The sequence below is a fragment of the Pinus tabuliformis genome, chromosome 1_1 (assembly GCF_031772625.1).
Source record: "Pinus tabuliformis cultivar Carrire ecotype Pingquan chromosome 1_1, CPIR1, whole genome shotgun sequence".
Classification (NCBI taxonomy): domain Eukaryota; kingdom Viridiplantae; phylum Streptophyta; class Pinopsida; order Pinales; family Pinaceae; genus Pinus; species Pinus tabuliformis.
The window spans coordinates 899,587,176-899,615,113 of NC_142297.1; the positions used below are offsets into that span (position 1 = coordinate 899,587,176).

At 36.4% G+C, this 27,938-nt stretch overlaps 1 pseudogene; it reads right to left on the bottom strand.

Annotated features, from left to right (window-relative positions):
• Window positions 1-16,396: 16,396 nt before the first annotated feature.
• LOC149217310 (ATP-dependent zinc metalloprotease FTSH 2, chloroplastic-like) overlaps window positions 16,397-27,938 on the bottom strand; it is a 139,473-nt pseudogene continuing 127,931 nt past the window's right edge.

Here is a 27,938-nt window from a genome sequence, read left to right on the forward strand (position 1 = left end):
ACATGATAAAGAAAAGGACAAATCAATAGCTTGAGCATGGAGTTCATTTGTAATATAAGAGTGTCATGCTCTAAACTTTGTTGAAATGACTCTAACTCTAATGGGTACCTCTGAGAAATATCACATCTTCACCACCAAGGCCTCCAATAATATGGATTTTTATCTTGATTATGTGTTATTCCATAGCCAAGATAACTTCATGTGAACTTTAGTTGGCTCAATGGCACATTTTTGAATAGTATTACTGGTGATCTCTAAGCCTTATTGATTTGTTGCAAGCTTGATTTTTTCAATAAACTCTATTATCTCCCTCATGATGACATCCTTGACTCTTATCTCTCCAATTAAACCCACAGAAGCTACTTTGTGCTTTTGTACGAAGGACCCTAAGCCACTATGTAGTCAAGAATAAGTAGCAACAATGTTGGTCTCTTGTTCACTAAGGTGGCATAGTTCTGAATGTGAAGTATTAACTATGCTCGATCCACCTCAGAAGCTATCATTTCCTTCTTGACCAACATTTTAGGAACATTTGTATACTTAAAACCCCAATCTTGTATCAAATCTATAGCTTTGTTTCCACCTTGAGAAGCTTCAATGTCTCTTGCGATTTCTTATGAATTTGATCCAGAGATATCACCATCTCATACAAGAGAATCATTTCATTTTACAGTTGGCTCATGGTCTCTTCCATTGGCTTTAGTTCTTCGTATATATTTGATTGTAGCTCTCTCACTTTGATACTTGTGGAAGAAAAATGTTGATTATCTTCGTTAAGATGATCAACCTATTTTTTGACGTAGCTAGCTCTTTTCAATCATGCATTCTCATTATAAAGGTACTTTATATTGTCTTATGCTACTATCGCAAAAGAAAAATTAGCTTACATGACTACTTTAGGATTTCTCCTGGCATTAAATGTTATCACCTTCTTTGTGGATAAGGGGACTGGATGGACCAGATCATTGGGAAAGTACCTTCTCCTTTTTCGTACAATCCTCTTCTTCATCTAGTCAAATGTAAGGTTGGATACATCCATGACCGTGTCATCTAGTGGAGGAACAATTCCCTTTTCACTAAATGGGAGATGGCCACTGATGGAAGGAGGTCCTGACTGCATGTATGGTTCATCTGCAAGTGGCTTAATGGCATCCTCCTCCTCTAATTTTGCTTCTAATTCATGGGCCATTTGTTCTTCCTCCATTATCTATGTGGATTCTTCCTCATACGTGTTCTTCATTTGTTTTTCCTGTGATTGCTTTTGTAGTTCCTCTTTTCCTTCTCTTATCCTTTCCTCCTCTGATTTCAGTAAATCGTCATGTCTCTTCTTTTCCTCTTCTTCTCATAGGTGCTCCTCCTCTCTTTTGCACTCTTCTTCTAATCTTCTCTTCTCCTCCTCCTTTTGTTTCCTTTTTTTCTCTGCCTCAATCACACCTTTTCTCATAGGATCAGCCTTGAACTTTCTACTTCTCTTTGCCACTGGATTATGTTTTATCTTCTTCTTGGGTGCTATAGTGTCCACTTGAGCAGTTGGTTCCTATCAACTCTCCTCCATCTAAAAAACGGGTACCTATGAATAGGAAGGACCTACCTCATCTCCTAGATGATTCTTTCTCAAAGCATTGTACCAATTCTTAATATTTTAATATTCTAGTACAGTCATAGATCCATATGGCTAGGTATACTATATCTTATCATAGTGTTTCCTGCACACTTTTCAAGTATCATATCTATGGAAACTCAACATTCCAAAATGAAGAAAGTTGAGTCCTCAAATTTTAGCATCGGTCGCCTTAGTGCTCTTTAGCTCATAAATTCCAATCCTCAAAGGAAGAGTGGGCCAAGGAGCCTTTTTCCTCCTATTTAGTTGTGTAGACAATCCATTATTCAACTGATAGGCTACCTCCTACAAGACCACCTTATTGGTCACATACTTCAGCATAAGATGAGGGCTTGTCTAACACCCAAAACATCTAATGTATGTGCCCTACGGTGAAGCAAACCAATATGAAATATCATATAGTTCCTCCTTAACTTGTTCTGTCATGGAAGGAGGTTTTGTATCAAAGATCATCATGTACAACACTGCAAATAAGTGCTATCTCAGTAGGTCATAAACACCCTAAAAACTACCTTATGATAATAACCTGCAATGAAAGTAGACAAGTAACTTTTCATGTGGAGTCTAATTCCATTTCATCTTGGTAAACTCATAATGGGTATAGATACCATCTAGAAAATAAGAAGACATGTAGAATTTTCGTGCTTTCTTAGCTTGTAGGGTCATCTTAGCCTGTTGTATTTAAAGCTTCATCTCATAAGAGAGGATATATCCACAGTTGAAAAGTTTACCTTTTAAGAGAACTATGTTGAGCAATAAAATCCAATTCTACTCAAATTGTTCGGCATTCTTCTGTCCATACAACTTGCTACACATCACTATGAGATATTTATAGACCTTTCTCAAGGATTTAGTCGGATAAATTGCAGTTGATCTCTGGCAAAATATTGTAGGATCTTGGCACCAGGATTTGGTAGCTTCTTTAGTATTGATATTTTCTCGGGTTGCATAAAATTGTGTGTTTGTGACCTCCCTTGGTCTTACCTCCTTATAATATGAATGTATATCATGTGGATGGTAAGACAAAATATCATTTCTGCTTTCATTGTAAAGGACTAAATTTGTATTACCCATGTGCGATAAGATCCATTAGATGGCTTCTGAACAAGGCATCAATGGGAATTTGCATGCAACTCTCTGTATTCTGGATCGCTTGATGTTTATATAAACTTCCATGTCTTCCAATTTTTTCGAGAATTGCTTTTGCATGGAAGTATCTCTGACGTCCTTCCATGAGACTTTAAAGGATTTTTCAATGAAGCATTGTGTATTTGAAATAATGGGAACTATTGGCTTAATGATTTCCACTGCCTCCTCGGTGTTTGCTTCTAATATTTCTTTTGATGTAACTTGATGAGTAGTAGGAGGCATTGTCTCGACAGATGATGATAGATAAATGTAGCATGTATCTATAACACCTTCAAGTGGAAATTCACTCATGGCAAATAATAATTAGATTCAATAAATTCCCTAACTATCACTTGCAAACTATTCAAAATACAATGATCAAGAAAGCTCTGGGAAAACTGGGAGAACAAGCCTATCATAGGTGAGACAAGGTGACTTAATTAGCCACCAGAAGTGAGCATTGGTCCATGGCAAGAAAGGGGGTGCATGTTGGGACAGTAATGGACAGAAAGAGCCTAACAAAGGCTTGTTGATGCATTATGAACTCAAGCAGAGAGAGAGAGAGACTAATAGGGTGCAAGGCACAGTCACAAGAGACAAGGTGGGCACATTATTGCTTGACAGTGTGGTGTGCACTCTGGAAGAGATAGTGAGGTTATCGGGCATAGTAACATTGGATATCGATACCAAATATTGTTTTTTGGTGCACTATGCGCTCAAGAGAGGGGATTATTGTGTGTTGGGAATATTTTTTCAAGACAATGGGTCCTTGTTTTCCAGAAGTGCACTCTACTCAAATATGAGCTCAAAAACAGCTGAGTGAAGGTCAACAACAAGCGTTAAACTCAGTAAAAATGAAAGAAAAGAGTTTCAAGTGTTGATAAGTTTTGTCGCAATCATGACTGGAAAGTGAAAGGTCATGGAATGCGAAGAATCATAATAAACGCCACTTGTGACATTAAGACAACACTTTTAGGAGGAAGTATGGATGAAAATTCCACTTAATAAGTGAAAATATATTGAAACGCCACTAAGGAAAATATAAGCGCCACTAAAAACAATAAAGGAAATCAAAAATGACATTGTGCAAAACTTACTGACAATCCATGCACTTGAGATCAAGATTGAAGAAAAACTAATTGATATGATGGAATGTGCTTAACCTAGAATGAATAATTATTATGAGTATGAATAATTTGATGGGCTTGTTTATAAATAAAATCTACAAGCAAATAAAGTTCATGCATAATCGTCACTTATCAATTGATGAGTAAGTTAGTTACAAGAAGTGGAGTGGCCTCCTATTTTCTAGGAGTGTGATCAACATGCAAACAAGAAGGGTGCATGCAAAGGAATAAAGAGGGCACAGTAACAGATAACAAGTAGTGCACTTGAGTTAAGGACTAGAAGAGTGCAATCACTAATAATAAGTAATGTGCTCTCCTTATTGACTGAGAGTGCACTCAACTAAGTGAGGAAGTGTGCTCCCTTAAGATTTTGAAGTGCGCTCATGCTTGGATGGGTGTAGTTTCCTCCAACAATGACTTTTGTGACTGCTAAGTTTAGAAAGTGCACTTTTTCTATGAGGAAAAGTTGTGCTTTTGTGTGAGATACATGCCAAATGAAAAAATTTAGCTAACACTTAGTCAAGACAACTAGTACTTTTCCTATCTTTAGAAAGATGACATAAGTGCTTCCAAAGATAAGAATATGACACTTAGTAAACTTTGACCAAGGAGAAAAAGCGACACTTAGGAATATGGCAAGGATAGTCGACACTTAGAAAAACATGAAAAAATAACAAGATGACACAAGATAACTAGAGACGACAGTTCATGTAGGCTCCAAATTTGACTAAGGCAAAAATTTGGAGATTCGTTGTCGCAACAACAACAAGATAATTCTTTGTTTTGTTCCAACATCCATTGTTTTTTTATTCAATAATTTTTATTTATTTTTTTATCTTTAAAGGCCACATTTCAACTCCATGTTGAGGATGGACATAATCGCATGTCACCCTCATACTAAATTGTAAATTGTGCCTCACAACACACAAAATATATATTATATATATATATATATATATATATATATATATATATATATATATATATATATATATATATATATATATATTATATATATATATATATATATATATAATTAGAAAAAAGAATAGAAAATTATATTTAATGTTATATTTAGCATTTTTATTGTTAATGAAACACATGAGTGTTTATATTATAAAATTCTAGGATCTAACCCATAACTGTTATATTTCTTCAAATTTTCCAATATCCATTGCTAGTTTGAGATTGAGCATGAAGGCTCAATCTAAACCCTCATGCAAGCACTCCATAATACAAAACATTTATTCCCTTTCTAGCTAGATATTTTCCAAAATACTCCCAAGATCCAAATAAATTTACATTCCATTGTTAACTACATTTTGGTTTGATTTTGACTAGCTTCTTATTTTCCTTGATAACATATTTTTACCCTTTTTCCCAACTTAGATCCAATCGTGTTTTCTGCTAAATCTGTGAGGGCTCCCTTCTATGACCTCCCTTGGTCTTACCTTCTTATAATGTGAATGTATATCATGTGGATGGTAAGACGAAATATCATTTCCACTTTCATTGTAAAGGACCAAATTTGTATTATCCATGTGCGATAGGATCCATTAGATGGCTTCTGAAAAAGGCATCAATGGGAATCTGCATGCAACTCTGTGTATTCTGGATCGCTTGATGTTTATATAAACTTCCATGTCTTCCAATTTTTTCAAGAATTGCTTTTGCATGGAAGTATCACTGACGTCCTTCCATGATACTTTAAAGGATTTTTCTATGAAGCATTGTGTATTTGAAAGAATGGGAACTATTGGCTTAATGATTTCCACTGCCTCCTCGGTGTTTGCTTCTAATATTTCTTTTGATGTAGCTTGACAAGTAGTAGGAGGCATTGTCTTGGCAGATGATGATAGACAAATGTAGCATGTATCTATAACACCAACAAGTGGAAATTCACTCATGGCGAATAATAATTAGTTTCAATAAATTCCCTAACTATCTCATGCAAATTATACAAAATACAATGATCAAGAAAGCTTTGGGCAAACTGGGAGCACAAGCCTGTCATAGGTGAGACAAGGTGACTTAATAGCCACCGAAAGTGAGCATTGTTCCATGGCAAGAAAGGGGGTGTTGTTGGGACAACAATGGATAGAAAGAGCCTAAAAAAGGCTTGTTGATGCATTATGAACTCAAGCAAGAGAGAGAGAGAGAGAGAGAAAGACTAGTAGGGTGCAAGGCATAGTCACAAGAGACAAGGTGGGCACATTATTGCTTGACAGTGTGGTGTGCACTCTGGAAGATATAGTGAGGGTGTCGGGCATAGTAACATTGGATAACGATACCAAATGTTGTTTTTTGGTGCAATATGCGCTAAAGAGAAGGGCTTATTGTGTGTTGGGCATATTTTTTCAAGACAATGGGTCCTTGTTTTCCAGAAGTGCACTCTACTCAAATATGAGCTCAAAAACAGCTAAGTGAAGGTCAACAACAAGCGTTAAAATCAGTAACAATGAAAGAAAAGAGTTTCAAGTGTTGATAATTTTTGTCGCAATCATGACTAGAAAGTGAGAGTTCATGGAATGCGAAGAATCACAATAAACGCCACTTGTGACATTAAGATGACACTTCTAGGAGGAAGTATGGATGAAAATTCCACTTAATAAGTGAAAAGAAATTGAAACGCCACTAAGGAAAATATAAGCGCCACTAAAAACAATAAAGGAAATAAAAAATGACATTGTGCAAAACTTACTGAGAATCCACGCACTTGAGATCAAGATTGAAGAAAAACTAATTGATATGATGGAATGTGCTTAGCCTAGAATGAATAATTATTATGAGTATGAGTGATTTGATGGGCTTGTTTATAAATAAAATCTACAAGCAAATCAAGTTCATGCATAATCGTCACTTATCAATTGATGAGTAAGTTAGTTACAAGAATTGGAGTGGCCTCCTATTTTCTAGGAGTGTGCTCAACATGCAAACAAGAAGGGTGCATGCAAAGGAATAAAGAGGGCACAGTGACTGATAACAAGTAGTGCACTTGAGTTAAGGACTAGAAGAGTGCAGTCACTAATAATAAGCAATGTGCTCTCCTTATTGACTGAGAGTGCACTCAACTAAGTGAGGAAGTGTGCTCCCTTAATACTTTGAAGTGTGCTCATGCTTGGATGGGTGTAGTTTCCTCCAATAGTGGCTTTTGTGACTGCTAAGTTTAGAAAGTTCACTTTTTCTATGAGGAAAAGTTGTGCTTTTGTGCTTTTGTGTGAGATACATGCCAAATGAATTAAAGCTAACACTTAGTCAAGACAACTAGTACTTTTCCTATCTTTAGAAAGATGACATAAGTGCTTCCAAAGATAAGAATATGACACTTAGTAAACTTTGACCAAGGAGAAAAAGAAACACTTAGGAATATGGCAAGGATAGTCGACACTTAGGAAAACATGAAAAAATAACAAGATGACACAAGATAACTAGAGACGGCAGTTCATGTAGGCTCCAAATTTGACTAAGGCAAAAATTTGGAGATTCGTTGTCGCAACGACGACAAGATAATTCTTTGTTTTGTTCCAACATCCATTGTTTTTTTATTAAATAAATTTTATTTATTTTTTATCTTTAAAGGACACATTTCAACTCCATGTTGAGGATGGACATAATCGCACATCATCCTCATACTAAATTGTAAATTGTGCCTCACAACACAATAATATATAATTATATAATTATATATATATATATATATATATATATATAATATATATATATATATATATATAGATAGAAAAAAGAATAGAAAATTATATTTAATATCATATTTAGCATTTTTATTGTTAATGAAACACATGAGGGTTTATATTATAAAATTCTAGGATCCAACCCATAACTGTTATATTTCTTCAAATTTTCCAATATCCATTGCTGGTTTGAGATTGAGCACGAAGGCTCAATCTAAACCCTCATGTGAGCACTCCATAATACAAAACATTTATTCCCTTTCTAGCTAAATATTTTCGAAAATACTCCCAAGATCCGAATACATTTACATTCCATTTTTAACTATATTTTGGTTTGATTTTTACTAGCTTCTTATTTTCCTTGATAAGATATTTTTACCCTTTTTCCCAACTTAGATCCAACTTGTTTTTTCTGCTGAATCTATGAGGGCTCCCTTCTATGATTGATCTTTATTGTCTTTGGCACTTTTTTAATTTTCCTAATCAACCCAAGAAATATATTTTTCAGTTTTGTTTCCAGAGAGTTCAATGGAGGAACCAAGATTTGCAAGTGTTTGATCGGCTTCCTCTGACTCTGCTTTCGGTGGATCCTCTTTGGCATGCATTGATTCCTACCTATATTTTGCTTCCTCTGGTGGATCCTCTTTAACGTGCACTTCTTCATGAATTTCTTTTGCTTCCTTTTTTTCCTAGGTCTCTTCTTCCTTGTATACAGTATAATGTTCTATCTGAGCACCTTCCTACCATTTGGACCTCTGGCTATTATTTTGAAATCTATTATCCTGCAATTTCTTGGGACAATTCTTGATTACATGCCATGTTTCATAACACATTCAACATTAGAATGAAACATTTTCATAATCAAGCTTATGAACCCATACATAATCTAGAGCCATTAAATTTATCTTGGCAGGAAAACATTTTTTAAAGTCCATCTCCACACATATTCAAGCATAACAGTTCTTAAAGAAATGCTCAATTTCTGAACTCATACAATAATTTTTCCTATTACATTTCCAATAGATGTAACGAACAAATATTCCAAAGATCATGGGGCAGGTTCGGAAGCCTTACCTAAACTAGAGCCGAGGAGATTTCTATTGTAACTGGATTAAAACAAGAAGACTGTGGTTGCAACAAGAGATTGACACTACCCAAGAACCAAGGCCCAGAATTCCAAATAATCTTCTTATCCTCAGGATTATTAAAGACAACAATAAGAAAGCCCTGAGCTAGTAGATTAAAGGATGAAATAAGAGTGATATGACATCGTTGTTGTTATAGTGTTGTGAATCCACCATTGTTGCAACATCATTGTTGTTACAGTGCCATGACTTCAAAAAATGTGTGACACTATCCTGTTGTGACATCGTTACTATGACACCACCCTACCATTACAGTTTTTCAACACCATTATTATTGCAATGTCATGACTCCCTTGTTGTTGTGACACCACCCTATTACTATGGTGCAACAACATCATTGTTGCAACACTGCCCTAATGTTATAGTGTTGTGACACAGTTGTTGTTACAATATCATGACTTCACCACTTTTAGAACACCATCATGATATTACAGTGTTGTGACTTTTTTGTTGTTGCAATGATGCAGCTTTGCTTTGACATTGTGGATCATAACTTGTAGCAATCCCATGTATCTCAAGGGACTCCTTGGTAAATCGATAAGCTACCTATTTGAGGAAATAATGATCAACTGGAGAAATAATGATTAGATGGGGAGTCAAACCACCATGATTGTTCATTATGTGAAGGAATGATGACTAGATTGGGAAAGGGTCGAGGAAGTCAAACCACTATGACTATTCAATTTTCCAACCATCGTTTAAGATTCGAAGTAGCTAGAAATAAGCAGAGGCTGGAAAGAGAGGCTAGAAAAGGAAAGAAGAACTCATGACACTAAAAAAAGATGTTGGAACATAAGAGAAGAGGAACAACTAGGTGTGCCTGGTGATGAAACAAACAATTTGTATGAAAGGGCACAACACAGAGTAGGACAATGCACAAAATGTAAGAATAACTTCCTATGTATGTGGATAATAATTGAAAAATGTGTTGTTGTCTCTTATCTTGTCTCCTATAAAGTTCTCAATTTCATCATTGCATGTGTAAGTCTTTAAGTTCCTATTAACGCTAACATACAATTTGTTGTGCACTCTATGGGATGATATTAGGTTCATGCAGTGGTATTGTATAGAATTTTGTGGTCACTAGGGTCAAAATTTAAGAGTCATAACTTGATATTTATCTCATAAATCAACCATCGGTACCCTAAACCTAGGTTTCTTAGATAAGTTGAGGTTGTGTCAAATCTCATAACCTATGAACATCTTTGAGTCCTATACAATAAACATAGTTATATAAATAGTTTTTGGACAATAAACAAATAGTACTTTGTTTTCGATACATATGATAGTGCATGTGTTGTAGTTTGATGAAATAACAAACACATATATGATAGCTAAGAACTAAGCATAACAAATTGGGTACAATTTTATCGTTGAAATAGTATCATCGTCCATGATAAAATGTCATATACATGCACCAAAGTAAACATGTCAATAAAAAATAATGAAATGACACATATATGCATTAAGTTGAACATATCAATATTAACATATAGACATTAAAATGAACTAAAGAAGATCAACCAAACCTTGTATGATCTACCCATCAAATGTCATGGGGATCATTCTTACAAAACAATTCATTATGGCCAAACTCAAACATTCTACCTTTTAACCTTTTCACCAAAATTTGATAATATAATTCAATTTTTCATGCATAAATAAATTTATTACCCTTGAAAACTGTCAAACACTAAAATTTATACACTAAATAACTCAAAATTTACAATTTCAACGATTTCAAACCTCAAACAAAATCATATAATAATAAGATAAATCATCTTATTGCATTTTTGTCAAATATGGGCATCTTTATATGGGTTACAAATTTTGAGAATATCCCAAAATTTGATTGACAATAAATCAATTTTAACATGTATATTTTCATAGTTAAGAACATGATGTTGAAAGTTTTTAGAGTATTGTGTGATCTTATTGAGGTGAGGTGTCCTATATTTCAGATAAACACTTCACCTATCCTCAATGACCATAAACTAAAATGATAAATCAAAAAATATCAAACCAAATATTAATAGAAGAAATAAATCAAATACTAAGTAAATCAAACATTAAATCTATCTCATATCTATTAAATTGCAAAATATTTCCAAAACTAAAATTTAAATATTCCCAAAGTCTAATGGAAATAAGGTCAGGAATCAACGCGAATCAAATACCATGGGATCCACTATTTCACATAAAAGTCGAGCTTTATCAATAGTAAAATGTCTCATGCACGCCATATGACATACCCATAATAAATATAGTAAAATTTCACAAGCAGGCACCATGGGAACATATCAATAGCAAAATGTCACATCAAATACCTTGGAAACCGTTCTTCACGCACCAGCGTGAACGTATGAATAGTAAAGTGAAACATGCACACACCTAGGTGTGCTATACCCATCAAATACCGTGCCATGGGAACCATTGGAACCATTCTTTCATATGAAAGTCGGTGCTCATAATCGCATACAGGGACCGAACCTCTGTCAAAGTCGAAATCCAAGCTTAAGAGTGAACGAAACCTAAGTTTATGTTGATTGTAAATTTTGGTATTCAACAACTATGGATAGTTCCACTTGAATTTCGAATTTTAAAGTAGTTTATTTATTTATTTAATAAATGGAGTATAGTTAAAGGATATTTTACTTTATATTTTATACATGAATTTGAATTTATATAAATGGTATCCCATTAGGATGAAGAAAGTTAATGGTTAACTTTATGAATTTGAATTTATATAAATGATATATTTCTCCCCAATTAAGATGAAGAAAGTTAATTGTTAATTTTATGAATTTGAATTTATATAAATGGTATATTTCTCTCCGATTAGAATGAAGAAATTTAATGGTTAATTTTATTTCATATTAACAAAATCTATAACAAATAAATATAAGAATATTTTTATTTACAAAATATTTTCTATTTACAAAAATTGCAAAATATTCGTATTTACAAAATTTTCCATTAACATAAAAATGAGTTTTGCCATTAATTTAAAAATGTTTTTATCCACAAAATCTCACATGAACATAAAAATAATGTCTTTTATCTACAAATATAAATGATAAATCATTTTCACTTTCTTTGCCGATGGTAGAGGGTCGCTATAAAGATTGACAATCACAATTTATTAGAATGTCCTTAACAAGATGGAATTTGATGGGTAAATTGTTTGTCATTGGGTAATTTCACAGCACGAAAAAAAGCTATATATTTATATGATATTCATGTTTTGGATCTTATAAGCATACATGTCTTGGCTAACACTGCCATTTGCATAGACTGTTGTGTGGACCAAACCACATCTTTAAGATTTGACAAAAAAACATTTGAAAGATGTCCTATATACATTACACATTGACTGAGTGGAGATAGATACATTCGGTCAACTAATATAGAAAACAAAAAGATTTCCATGATTGCAAAATATATATGTGCATACCTTCGCTGTGAGATATGCCATTGTATGGCCAAAGTTGAAAAAACATACCAGAATATTTACCATTGATTAGAAGTTATATACCTGGAAGACAAAAGCCCTGGATCTGGAAGTTGTTGCTGCCCATTTTGATCTGCATCCTCCAAATGCCTTGGGGAGAAGTTAGGCCCATTTTAGGTAATGCATCAGCTTTTTTGTTCATGTCCCTGTCAATGTGAGAAATAGTGTAGTCCTCCCTGTTGTTCCATAACGCTGCAATCATATCCAACCATCCAGCAAGATGAATGTTTTTTATGTAGTGTTTTTTCAAAACATGATCAGTTATTACCCTCGAGTCTCCATAGATTTGTAAATTTGAAATGTCAAGAAAGATACAAAAGAAAAGAAGACCCGCTAAAGCCACCGCTTCAGCTCTGTTGTTGGACCCCGATCCAGCATTCCAATAAATTTTAATAGCCTGATCATTTGTTGTTTTGATGTAAATACCGCATGCGCATATCCCATGTTGAGTAGCTCCGTCGAAATATGCACATGGTAAAACCGTGGACGTCAATACCATGGGTCTTCTTCCATTGCTACTCCTGTTCATTGTTATCATATGACTGCTTCCATACCTGTTCCTGTTCTGTCCAGACAAGTCTAGGGCGCTGTGTAATGATAAAATAGATGCAACTACAGAAGAGTTTGTTTCCACTTTAGAACTGAAGATCCTGCCATTTCTCCACTTCCATATGGCCCAAATGATCAATAAGGGAATGGCCCTCCATTCTTTGTTCATGATGCTCCATCTTTTGAAAGCTTCAGGGATGGATGGGAAAGAAATGAGGGTGAAACCATAGTGAGCAGCAAGATTCTGCCAGATGGGCTGCACCTATGGGCAAGTGAGGAGTAGATGTAAATTATATTCAGAGTGTTTTCTGCAAAGAGGACAGATGGCAGGCCCGTGCCAATTCCGTTTTTGTGAATTTTCCCAAGTAAGATTCCTATTTTGAAACACCAGCCATGCGAAGATTATGACCTTTGTGGGGCATCCTGATCTCCAAAAAGTAGGAGGAAATATGTCTCCAGAATTACCTGCCTCAGAGATTAGAAACTGTGTATATATTTGTCTTACCTGTACTATCGAGGAGCCATCCAGACCCTTCCATATGAGAAAGTCTTTATCAGCAAAGCAAAAAATGTCGTGGGCACGCAACGAGGATAAAATAGAATTCCATTGAACCTCCATGTCATCTCGGAGCTGTAATTCGGTCGCTGTTTTCCATATGGGAATGGCTCCTTCCCATTTTCGAATGGCGCTGGCCCAGAAGAAGATCCCCCTGTTGTGGAGCACTCTCATTAGCCGAGGGGATACATGAATTTTCCCAGCCCCTCCAGCAAATTCGTCCCTTCCTATCATAATCTTTGCTCCCATCTAAAATTTCCAAATAAGATTTTGCCTAAAATATGGTTCCAATTTCCTGAAGCCTCTCCAGATAGCAGATCCAAGTGAGGACCCAATGTGATTTTCCCTGATCCAGTAAGACATGTCCATGTTGTCCATGTATTTAGCGCGAATGGCCGAGCTCCACAACGAGTCGCCCATAATTGCCTTCCACATAGATTTGCACAAAAGTGCTTTCCTGAAATGTGATAAATCTAATATGCCCCATCCTCCCATATGTTTTGGGCGCGCCAACACAGATAGTTTGGTTAGGTGGAATTTATATTGGTCTTTGTCGCATCCCCAAATAAAGTTGGCAATCATCCTATTCAAATTGTTAATTATAGAAGATGGGATATAGAACAGGTGCGCCCAATAGACCATTGTTTGGACAAGAACAGCTTGTGTCAGGATCATGCATCCTCCTTTAGATAAGCATAAATACTCCCATGCTGCAATTTTCTTGTCGAATCAATCTGCAATCCAAGACCAATCCGCCACATGATATCCAACTGATTTCAGATTAAATCCCAAATATTTGAGCCCATTCCGAAGTGGAATAGCTTGGATGTTGAATAGCTGAGTAAGGAATTGGATCAGATTCCCATTTATGTCTTCAACATGAAAGGATGATTTCCCTTCATTGACACTCATGCCAGTAGTGCATTGGAATATGCCTAATATCTCATATAAGCAATCCAGGTTGCTCTGCACAGAATTGCAGTTATGAGAATGTCATCGACAAAAAAATTGTGGGATATGTATATCCCTCTACATATAGGAAGGGGCCGACAGGTATTTTGCTTAATCGCCCTCTTGATATGGAGGCTGAGAGAATCCATCACAAGAATGAATAGGAGTGGAGACAAGGAGCATCCTTGCCTAAGCCCCCTGACGACTTTAAAAAGGGGAGTGGGATATCCATTGATCAATATAGCATAATTTACCTCCTCCACACACGCCATGATCCACCTGGAACACCTGTAATTAAGACCAATCCTGGCTAGAAGACATCGGATAAAGCCCAAGTCCACACTGTCATATGCCTTTTTAAGATCTATTTTTAATAAAGCGACATCCAATTTCCTAGAATGTATAGAGTGTAGAGATTCTTGAGTAAGGACCACTGCGTCCATGATATTCCTATCCTTGAGAAAGCCATGTTGTTCATGAGAAAGATGCTTAGATAAAACATTCCTCACTCATATAGCAATGATTTTTGAGATCGTCTTATATAGTACATTGCATAAAGAAATAGGTTGATAATCAACAAAGGATGTAGAAAGTGTCTTTTTAGGAATTAGAGCTACATAAGTGGAGGTAATACGATGATTGATATTACCATTTAATCTTGATTCCTCGACCATATTTAGAATGTCATCCTTAAACAAATCAAAAAAATGGATAAAGAAGTCAATAGACCAACCGTCCGGCCCCAGGCATTTGTCTTTCTGGAAGGATTTCATTGTCGCCAATAATTCATCCTCATTGACTTCAGAGAAAAGGGCAGCGTTTTGATTTTCATCAAACATAGTAGGGTACAGATCAATGCCCCATAGAATATCTTCAATGCGACTACCAATGTCTCTGCTGTAGGCCTTTTTGAAGAATTTTACAGCTTCACGAGATATATCTTCCTGGGTAAAAAAAGATTTACCAACATCATCCTTTATTTCCCAAATCATGTTTACTTGCCTCTGCCTGTTTGCAAATATATGAAAAAATTTAGTGTTTTTGTCTCCTTCCCTGAGCCATATGGCACGACTCTTGAGACGCCAAGTAGATTCTTCCTTTGCTAGAATCTTTTGCTTTTTTTTTCAAGGTCCCATATTTGTTTCCGAATGTATGAAGATATAGAGGCACTTTTGAAGTGTGTAGATAAGAATTGCAATTCTTTATCTATTTCTTTCAGCTCTCTTCTGTTGAATTCTATTTTCTCTCATTGCCATCTCTTACTTTGTCGCGTAAATTAGCCATGCGGTTAATAAAATCCTATGTCTGGTTCAGAGCTAGACCTGTAAGTTGCTGCCACATCTCCTTAATAAACTAATTAAAGTGTTCATCAGAGAGCCACGTTCGGTTGAATTTGAAAGGGTAACCGATCTTGCATCCATAATTATTCCATTGAATATAAATGGGGTGGTGATCTGATATATACGCAGGGATAATTTTCATGCATGGGAGGCCAAATCTATCGATCAGCTTTCCATGGAGGATATATTTGTCTAGTCTTTTGGCCTAGTAAGAGTCATTTAACTGCCCATTGTCCCAAGTGGTTCCTCTACAATCCGGCTGTATGTCTATGAAATTATTTTGGATGATGGCATTCCGGATCATGCGGCTGATCGGGTCAATCTTCCTGCCATTGCCCCAAATCTCACTGTTACACAGTGTGTTGTTAAAATCGCCCGCAATCATTAAGGAATCAATATCAAGGAATTCAGATGATAGAAATTTTTCCCAAAATGGATAACAATTCCTATATGGGGCATATATGTTTAAAATGTGCACAGGATCAGGGCAATCACGAAAATAGGCTAATATGAGAATGCCTGCAAAACATTGAAAGGAAACCGTTTTAATCCATTTAGGGTCCCATAGTACAGCTAAACCTCCTGACAATCCTACAACATCAGTAGCCACCATGTGCCAAGTAGGGAACATCCTTCTAAAATATGAAATGGATTGTCAACTGTCATGCATTGTTTCCTAAATCAAAAGCAATCTGGACTTTGTGGATCGAGAAATTTCCTTCAGGGCCACAAACTTTGGGTCTGCTCCAAGGCCCCGTATGTTCATAGACAGGATGTTATTCATTGCGAACATCAAATGGCCGGCATGCTCTAAGAGGCCCTTTTGCAGAGAAGTCATCCGAAGCGATTTCTGAAACAGGAATATCAATCAAATTTAGATCCCTGGAAGACATATCCTTCCTGCCCTTTCTCCCGCGGAAGTGTCTACTTCCTCGCTCTTCTTTGCGGCGAACCGTAATATTTCCAGCCAAATTTGGGCTAATAACAGGGGAAGGGGAGCGGTCAGGTTTATGAATGGTGAGGGGTTTCAGATTTAAATATGCCTGTTTTAGCAGCAGATCTATATCACAGTCAAAAGAATTTTTATCAGAGGACCTCAGGGAGTTATATGGGGTGAAAGACTCGCACGCAACCTTCCCTTTGGAATCATCTCTATGGATCCGGATAGGGGAAGAAGGAATCCCAGTGGTGAGGGATGGATAACGACAGGGGATTGAGGAGATGATGATATATATAGAATGGGATGGGTTGGACCATCCGTGGACGGTTTGTCAATCGGTTGGGGAAGGGGAATGACAGCATCAGGGATAGGTTCGGGAGGAGGGGGAGGTAATGTGAACCCCAGCTGAGGAGATGGCAGGTCAAAGTGAGACCGAATAGGATATATGGGTGTAAAATTAGTCCGGGGACAGCATTCATCTGGTCCTATAACCCACCCATGAGGTCCCTCAGATAACGAACGAGAATGCATATGGCATGTAGATCTATCCTTGGATGGACATAATTTCGGAGAGCGCTAAGATTTAGGAATAAAAGAAACCCAGAAAGGGTCAACATTGAGACTCTGTTCCATATATTCGCTTGCAATTGAATCACCAGCGTTATTCTCCGAAATGTTCTTATTTTTATGTCTTGCAGCATGTCGGCGAGGACATTAAGGGAGGAGGTGGCCAGTTCTATGACACGCTGAGCACCTAAAAGGAACTCCCCAATAGTCTAAATGCTGGTGGACATTTGACATTTTCCACATTAAATCTATAGACTCAGGAAATCCACCCCTATATTCCTTCTCAATAAGGACCCAAGCTACGCTTATCCTTTGCGCTAATGCATCTAGGATCAACACAAATGAATCTTCCGACAGTGTTACCGATTTTCTCCATAGATTCTTTGGTCCATAGCTCGATGGGCAAACTAGGAAACTTTAGCCAAATATAATTATTTTGAGGAGTAGACCTGAGAGGATTAAATCCTAAATACCCCCTGTAAAGGGCCAGAAAGCTTCGATCCTGGACCCAAGGTTGGAGAAGATGATCTCTAAGTCATGATCCCGGAGGAAGTGAAAACTATACCAGTTATTCATAAGCTTGATGATGGTAGAGGAGTAACCAAGCAGGGGAGCCCATTTGGCCGTGATCCAGGTTCTAATATGAGAATCCTCCATTGACGGAAAGTGCCATCGACCCACTAAGGCTCTCTTTTGCAAGCTTGAGATTCTGTCAAATAAAAGAGGGCCATCCAAGCTAATGGCGTTAGGCAGGGGAGAAGTTTTAACCGGCCGATTATGTTTGTGTTTCAGATGTGTAACAGAGTCACCACCCCTAGAAGACTGATCCTTCTGAGTAGAAGGAATGGTATTCGAATATAGCGTGGAAGCCCATTTGGCTTTTGTAGATTGGCTGACATGGACTTTTTCCTCGTCTAATGTGGCCCACACCAAGGTAGATTCCAAAGAGTTGTCAGATGGAAAGTCCATACAGAAGGACAGCTACTAAGATCATGAGGACCGAAACTAGATCGCCAAAGATAGACTGACAGACAAAGTACCTCAAGGCTTATTTAAAAAGTGGAAAAGAGCCAGATTTAGTCAAAGAGAGCAGTTCATCGTCATTCAGAAATGGATGAGGTCCGAAGAAAAAATAAGGAATGACGGCCAGTGACAAAACTCACATGACACCCGAAGCATCCCATTTAACAGATAGATAGGATAGAACCATCAAAGCTCTATAGGGAAAAGGGAAATGGCTGCGAGCATTAATCTAAGAAACGGGGATTGAGAAATGATCCACCATAATGACAGCCACCCGATCATCGGCGATTGAAATTCAAATTATCCGGCGCCAGAAAAAAACAAGCAGATAACCCCTGTGCAGAATTATGCTTCAGGAAGACACATTCGAGCAGTCGATACAGCAACAGTATATCTCATACGCACACCACCAAGGACCTATCCTAAGTCGAAAGTCTAAGCATGGTTTGGAAATGATAAAGAATTTCTTGAGGAATTTTATGATTGCCCCCACCAACCTCGAGCGTTACCGAGCGGAGAGCACCATGGGCCGGTTGTATTGATGCGCCATATACCGAGTAAACCGGAGCTATCGAGAAAGTGGAGCCATTACGAAAAGTATGAACAGTCGCTAGAAGGTGTGTTTTAGGATCAAGACTGTATATATAGGTAGGGAAGCCACGGAAAGAAGAAAGCAAAATCTCACTCACCCATCCGAGAGGTGGCCAAATAGGGAGCCAAAACCTCCAACAACAGCCAAGAGATGGGTAATAAGGAGATAGAGAAAGTCTAGAGACGGACACGACAGGGAAAAGAGTAATGCCCAAGCGTCAGCTCAGAAAGCGTAAGAGGCAAGACTTGCCACATTCAAGGTGCATGCAGAAACTCGTCTCTAGGCATTACACCTTCACCATTAGGCATAGGAATGTCAAACCAGGAAGGGACACGTCTCAAAGGGTAAACCACCCATCATCCAATGTTGGCTCAATAGCTCCATCAAATATAGTTAAAAAATTTTGAAACTATGTATACGGATTGGGAGGTGTGAAAAACGTCAAATTTAACTAAAAGTCTCCTTTAAAATTCCAACCTTGATCCCTAACAATGTAGTTTCTCCCTTTATTCTTACTCGTGTCTTCTTAATCGTAATCAGTGTTGAATGTTCCTTGTGTCTTCTTAATCATAATCAGGTTTGAATGTTCCTTATTCCATATTCTTAGGGTTGGGCCATTGGAAGCCTAGCTACAAAGTCGATTCACTTGATGACCAAAGTTATAAAGTTAATAATTGATTCGATGATTTGAATTCACAATTTTATTAATATTTTTTAATATTTTTTCATTATTATATTATTATTCAATTCTAATTTAATTTAAAATACACACACATATATATATATATTATATAAAAATTAATAAAAAAAAATTCTATTTGAATGAACAAAAAAAACAACAACAACAAAAAAGCAACTCAAAATTTACCATTATTTAAAATATGCAAAGCACCTATACCATTTATATTTTACTTATATTAAAGAGCATTAATACCCACAATATTCACAAGTAAAGAGATTCCCGGGTAAGAAGCACTCAATACAACCAACCTTCAAAAATAAAGAGATTCCCAAAATATTTTTCCCGCAGTAATAATCCTTCTTTTAATTGCAAATCTTATATAAAACTATCAAAACAATGTGCAACTTTATACCTCACCTGTATCTGTCACAACGCTACATGTGCCCCATTTGGTTTTTAAAACAGATCGCAGGGTTTTTGGATCTGTTGTGATCCCTTTACAACAGGGCACTTTGGATTTGACGCAGGGCTGCACTGAAGTTATACATCTTTGGCAATGGGTTTCATCACGTCGATCACAAGGTTATGCCTGGCACAGTCTTTACCAAGTCATCATTGACCTAAGGTAAGTTGTAAAAACTCTCTTTACCAAGTCATCATGACCTAATGTAAGTTGTAAAAATTGTAGAGGTAGATCTAGATGGGATGCTTATTATTAAAAAAATATTGTATTTTTGTTGGAGTGTGGATTTCAAGAATATTTTAAATTTGTGAAGAGTAAGTTAAAGAATAATTTATCTGAATCTTAAAATATTCTCAAAATTCACAATCAAATTAAATTTAATACACAAAACACAAAGGTTACATTGGCGACAAAAAAACATTAATGTATAATGTGAAACACTCATCTACTTGCAAGTAAGGCTATGGTTAAACTAGGCATTTTCAATGGTTAACTACCCATAATCTATGTTATGATTTAATTTGCTTCGATCAACCTGCAACTTGGATTGTCCAATTTGCGTTGACCTCCCTAAAGACCTCCCTAAAAGGAGCAATTTCAACATAACGTAAAGGAGGAATGGTTTGTAGCAATAGTGTGCAAAAATCTTGAGTCACAAATTATTTCTCATTTGAATTTTGTAAATAAATAAAGTATTATTCGTTGAAGTTTTATCTATGATTTCATTCAAAGTAATTTACAACATATTATAGAGGAGGTGAACATGTAGCATCCATAAATGAGTGTAAACATCTAAATGTTGACTCAATATAGAGAACATGTTGTAGTGGTTGTAAATGAGTGTAAACATTTAAATGTCTACTTAATATGGCAGAGATGTTTTTTTTTAAAGAGACGAGGAGTTTTTTTTAGATACAGAAAAAACTTATATTATAAACACGATTTGGTTACAAGGCTAGTACCTTTACAGATTAAGTTGTTTCATCTACTTGAAAGAACTTACATTTCTAATAATTTGTTTTTCTCCTACTATGCTTTCTATTTGCTATGTATCTATACTAATATCTCCTAATTAACTTCCAAAAAACATGTAAAGACAAAATGTATATGCAGTACATAAATCCACGAAAAACATATTGTCTAGCCTACTTGGACGGCCTAGCTTCAGAATTGTTCTTTGCCTGTGTAGCCACTTTTCTCTGCTCCTGTTATGCCTAAATGAGTACGCCTTACCATTCCACATTCCTGGAATATTCAATGTTTGCATAAGGATCCCTTGATTATTTTTTGTTATTCGGATCCATTTTTGTCAGCCTTAGGTCTAGTATCGCCACCTCTGCTTCAAGAATTGCCTAAAGTTTCTCAAATTTTCTTTGCAACATCTCACACTGTAGATCCAGTGAAGCCAATTGTGCTTGATTCTCCTTTGCTTCTACTTAACTTTGTCTATTGAGCAAGGTCAGAATGTACTCCATTGTCTTTGTTAAGTGATCTAGATGATGATTCATTCTCTCCTAATTGTTGACTAGAAGAGTCTACACATCTATCTCCATTCTCCTACCTGTCTCGTGTTGAGGAATCTATGGGGAAACTAGATTAGGTGATTTATCTTGCTTTGATAATTGCTTGTGGTATATTTTTACTTAACTTGATTAGATTCTTATTTCACTTTATTATTAGTGTTTTCTTCATCAAACAACTACCAAACCATAAATAACAACAAGACAAAGGACACAAGATATAGGCGATCATCCAGGGCCAAAACCTCTCTAGTTTGAGAGGAAAACCCACAAGAATTATTCTTCTTATAGAATCTTCAATTGACGAATTCCAAGACCTAGACCCTTGACCAAAAACTCCTCCAAGACCAAGTCAAATATTGCTCTTTTTTTGTCAAGTCAAACAAAGTCAACCTTGACTTGAAACTGCTACAACTTCTCCTTCTTCTTGACCTCGACCTTGAAATACTACACAACTTCTCTTCCTACAATTCTTGTCTACATGTAGCTTCCTACAATTCTCGCACGTGTGAGGTAATTAGGGAAATTTTGGCCCTTCTTTTCCTTCACTTGAAAAGGTCCCTTCTCTTCAAGATTTTGTCCTTCAATTTAGACTATATTGGCACCAGAATTCTGCTCTTAGATATGCCTCTAATTTGATATATATTTTGCAGAGGATGCCCTAGCTTCATCCTGCACGTGTGAGATTTTTTACCCAAAAAAAAGTCTTGAAAGATGTCTCTTCCTCTTCGCTTTATCTTCTCCTTTCTTTGTTGACTTTTGTGCTCTTGTTCAAATTTCTTGTATGATATGCATCCTCCCAAAGGTGGTCGACTAGTCTTCTTTATATAGCCTTCTAGACCCTTCAAAATAGGCCGACTTGTTGCATGCATTTTGACTTGGTTTGATTCATAGCTAAAGCAACGAAATAGTTCATTATCCTTAGTATGTGTAATGCAACATATACCATAAACATCTAAAGAATAGTCTTACAACATTTACGATACATGCATGAAAGAGTGTCGGCTCCAAGAGCTTCTGATAATTAATGGAAGATCCAAGTTCATTGTTACATTAATGAAACACTAGCTCCAATAGTGGAACATGAAGCTACAACTTTCTTCTCCAAAAGAATGATATTCTCCCTTATGCACAACTAGAGAAGCCAAGGCCAAATCTCTAAAGGTCCAAGCCCTTTACTTGAGTTATGAGGGATTATTTATAACAAATTACAATGAATCTTGAGTTTCCTCATGACTCTTTGACTTCCATAACCTATGGGCTTCCATGTGACTCTTCATATTGTACATATATATATTTACATTCCACATGGGTCTTTTCACATTCCACATGTGTCTCTTGGACTTCTTTACATTACATTTATTCATAAAAGAAAAAATTACATCAATTTGGTGGCTATATAGGATAAAATTCTAATAAGACAAAATATTCCTCATGAAGAAGAAAAGGACAAATCAGTAGCTTGAGCATGGAGTTCATTTGTGGTATAGGAGTGTCATGCTATGAACTATGTTGTGATGACTCTAACTCTGACGGGAATCTCTACAACATATCACATCTTCACCTCCAAGTCCTCCGATAATATGGATATGGAGCTTGATTGTATTTTATTCCACAACCAAGATAACTATCATGTGAAATTTAGTTGGCTCAATGGCACATTGTAGAATAGTATTAAAACTGATCTTCAAGCCTTCTTGATTTTTTTCCTACTTGATTTGTTCGATAAACTATTTTATCTCCCTCATGATGACATCCTTGCCTCTTATCTCTCCAAGTAAACCCACGGAAGTTACATTGTGCTTCTATGCCAGGGACTCTAAGCCATTATGCAATCGAACATAAGAAGCAACAGTGTTGGTTGCTTGTTCACTAAGGTGGGCATAGTTCTAAGTGTGAAGTATTAATTGTGCTCAATCCAACTTGGAAACTATCTTGTCTTATTGACCCACTTTTTAAGAACATTCAAATACTTAACACCCTAATCCTATATCAAATTTACATTTATGTTTTTCACCTTGAGAAGCTTCAGGATCTCTTGAGATTTCTTCTAAATTTGAACCAGGGTGTCACCATCTCATGCAAGAGAATCATCTCATTGTACAACTGCCTCATGGTGTCTTCCATTGGCTTCAATTCTTCATATATAGTTTACCATAGCTTTGTCGCACTAATACTAGTCGAAGAAAACTATTGATTCTTTGTGTTAAGATGATCAACTTGTTGTTTTCTGACAGCTAGCTCTTTTCTCAATCGTGTATTCTCATTTAGAAGGTACTTTGTATTGTCTTGTGTTGTTGGCACAAAAGCCAAATTAGTTGCCATGACTACTCTGGGATTTCTCCTCGTATTAGATGTTATCACCTACTCTATGGATATGGCGACTGTATGGGAAGGATAATTGGGAAAGTACCTTTGCATTTCTTATACAATCCTCTTCTTCATCTCGTCAAAGGTAAGGTTGGATACATCCATGACCCTATTATTCGGTATAGAAACAATTCCCATTTCACTAAATGGGAGATGGCCACCAATGAGAGGAGGCTCTGACTGCATGTTTGGTTCATCTGCAAGTGGCTCAATGGCATCCTCCTCTAATTCTTCATCTGATTCATGGGACATATGTTCTTCCTCCATTATCTTTGTGGCTTATTCCTCATATTTGTTCCTAATTTGTTCTTCATGTGACGGCTTCTGTAGTTCCTCTTTTATTGCTCTTCTCCTTTCCTCCTCTGCTTTCAGTAAATCATCTTATCTCTTATTTTCCTCTTCTTCTCATAAGCACTCCTCCTCTCTTTTGTTCTCTTATTTTAGCCTTCTCTTCTCCTCCTATTTTGGTGTCTTCTCCTACTCTACCTAAATTGTACCTTTTCTCATAGGATCAGCCTTGAAATTTCTACTGCTCTCTACCATTGGATTATGTTTTAGCTTCTTCCTGGGTGCTATAGTGTCCACTTGAGAAGTGGCTTCCTATTGACTCTCCTCCATCTGAACATCGGGTACCTATGAAGCTTGGGTGGGACCTGCCTCATCTCTTGGCGATTCTTTCTCAAAGAATTGTACCAATTCTTGATCTTTTCATCTTTTGGTACAGTCATAGGTCCATACGGCTAGGTATATTGTATCTTATCATAGTGTTTCTTGCACACTTTTCTAGGATCATATCTATGGAGGCTCAACGCTCCAAAATGAAGGCGTTTAAGTTCTTCAATTTCAGCATCGATCTCCTTAAGGATATTTAGCTCATAAATTCCAATCCTCAAAGGAAGAGTGTGCCAAGGAGACTTTTTGCTCCTATGTAGTTGTGCAGACAATCCATTATTCAACTGATATGCTACCTCCTGCAAGACCACCTTATTGGTCACATACCTAGGCATAAGATGAGGGTCTGTTTAACACCCAAAACATATAATGTATGTGCCCTGAGGTGAAGCAAACCAATCTGAAATATTAAATAGTTCCTCCTTCACTTGTTATATCATGCGAGGAGATTCTGTCTCAAACATCATTATTACAATAGTGCAAAGAATTATTCTACCAGTTTGTCATAAATACCCTGAAAACTACCTTCTAATAATATTCTGCAATGAAAGTATAGAGGTCACTTGTCTTGTGGGGTCTAGTTCCATTTCATACCGGTGAAATCATAAAGGACACATATACCATCTAGGAGATAAGTAGACATGTAGAACTCGGGTGCTTTCTTAGCTTGTAGGGCGGTCTTAGCCTATTGTATCTGAAGCTTCATCTCATGAGAGAGGATATTTTCCCAGTTGAAAAATTTACCTCTTGAGACAACTATGTTGAGCAAAAAAATCCAAATCTCCTCAAAGTATTCAACATTCTTTCATCCATACAACCTATAGAACATATCTATGAAATATTGATAGACCTTTCTCAAAGATTTAGTTAGAGAAATTGCACTTGGTATCTAGTGGAATCTTGCAAGCTCTTGGCACCAGGATTTGATAACTTCTTTACTATTGAGATTTTCCCAAGTTGCATAAAATTGTGTGTTTGTGTACTCCCTTGGTCTTTCCATCTTATAATATGAATGTATATCATGCGGATGGTAAGTGCCAATCTCATTTTCGCTTTCACTGCGAAGGACCACATTTGTATTATCCATGTATGATAGGATCCATTCTATGCCTTGTTCCCAATGAATCACTAGGAATCTGCATGTAACTATGTGTATTGTGGACCACTTGATGTTTATATAAACCTACATGTCTTCCAACTTTTCTGGGAATTACTTTTGCATGAAAGTATCTTTGATGTCCTTCCATGAGACTTTCAAGGATTTGTCTATGAAGAATTGTGTATCTAAAAGAATGGGAACCATTGTCTTAATGATTTCAACTACCTACTCAGTGTTGGCTTTTGAGATTTCTTTTGATGTAACTTGATGGGTAGTAGGAGGCATTGTCTTGGAAAATGATGAGAGAAATGTAGCCTATATATGTAGCACCTGCAAGTTGAAATTCACTCATGGCGAACAATAATTAGTTTCAAGAAATTTCGTAACTATCACATGCAAACTATTCAAAAGATAGTGATCAAGAAATATTTGGGAAATCTAGGAGCACAAGTCTATCACAGGTGACACAAGGTGACTTAACTAGCCACTAAAAGTGAGCACTATGCCATGGCAAGGAAAAGGGTGCATGTCAGGACAACAGTGGACAAAAATATCCTGACAAAGGATTTTTGATGTGCTATGTGCTCAAGGAGAGAGAGAGAAATACTAGTAGGGTGAAAGACATATTCACAAGAGACAAGGTGGGCACATTGTTGCTTGAAAGTGTGTTGGGCGCATTTTTTCAAGATAGTGGGTCCTTGTTTTCTAGAAGGGCCCTCTACTCAAAGATGGGCTCAAAAATAGCTAATTGAAGGCTAGCAACAAGTGTTAAACTCAATAATAATGAAAGAAAAGAGTTGCAAGTGTTTATAAGTTTTTTCATAATCATGACTGGAAGGTGAAAGGTCATGGAATGAGAAGAATCACAAGAAACGCCACTTGCAATAACAAGACAACACTTGTACGAGGAAGTATGGATGAAAACACCACTTAATAAGTGAAAATAAATTGAAATGACACTAAGGAAAACATAAGTGCCACTAAAAACAACAAAAGAAATAAAAAATGACATTGTGCAAAACTTACCAAGAATCAAGGCACTTGAGATCAATATTGAAGCAAAACTCCTTAAGATGATGGAATGTTCTCAGCCCAGAATGAACAATGATTATGAGAATGAGTGATGAGTTGGGCTTGTTTATAAAGAAAATCTACATGCAAAGCAAGTTCAAGCATGATCACCACTTATCAATTGATGAGTCAGTTAGTTAGAATAAGTGGAGTGGCCTCCTATTTTCTAGGAGTGCATTGAACATACAAATACGAAGGGTGCATGCAAAGGAAACAAGAGGGCACAGTCACTGATAACAAGGAGTGGGATTGGGTTAAGGACCAGAAGGGTGCAGCCACTGATAACAAGGAATGTGCTCTCCTTGTTGACTGAGAGTGCACTCAACTTAGTGAAGAAGTGTGCTCCCTTAAGATTTTGAAGTGTGCTCATGCTTAAGAGGGAGAAGTTTCCTCCAACAGTGGATTTCGTGACTGCTAACTTTAGAAAGTGTGATTTTTCTATGAGGAAAGGTTGTGCTTTTATGCTTTTGTGTGAGATACATGCCAAGTGAAGAAAAGATAACACTAAGTCAAAAATATTTTCCTATCTTTTGAAAGACAACATAAGCACTTCCAAAGATAAGAATATGACATAGTAAACTTTGACCTAGAAAAAGAAACACCTAGGAATATGGCGAGGATAGTCGACACTTAGGAAAACATGAAAAAATAACAAGACGACACAAGATAACTTGAGATGACAGTTCATGTAGGCTCCAAATTAGAATAAGGAAATAATTTGGAGGGTCATTGTCATAGCAAAAACAATTGAAAACACACTGGAAGAACTCCAGCTTCTCTATTTAGGTCTTACCTTTATGCACACAACCTTAGGCCTTCAATAAGTATTGATTTAGTTGGTGTATTTCCTTAGCTTCCCCTTTCAACTTGATTATAGATGTAGTCTCTTATATTCCATGACTCGGTCAAACACATTACAAATCTTACCAGATCACAATTGGTTCACTCTAGGAGAGGATAATATAATAATCGCGAGTTAAACATAATCATAGTCTTATTCAGGGAAATTTTAATGATGGAAGTTTATATCGAAGTTTAGAAACCTTTTCGAATCTTACTAGTCCCCAATATGTAAATCGTAAAATTTTTATGATATTTTAGTAAAAATATTTAGGTTTTTAATTATTTTAGATTAGTATATATAATATTTTTGCGATTTTTAGGGTAAAATAATTTTATACTATAAAATTTGGGCGAATCAATTTAAAAAAAATGGAAATTGGAGAATGTTTTTTTTTAGAAAAAGCATGGAAAATTAGCCCACCTACGAATATTATCCCCTAAAATTTTCCCTGGTCTTATTTTTCATCTCTGGTGTT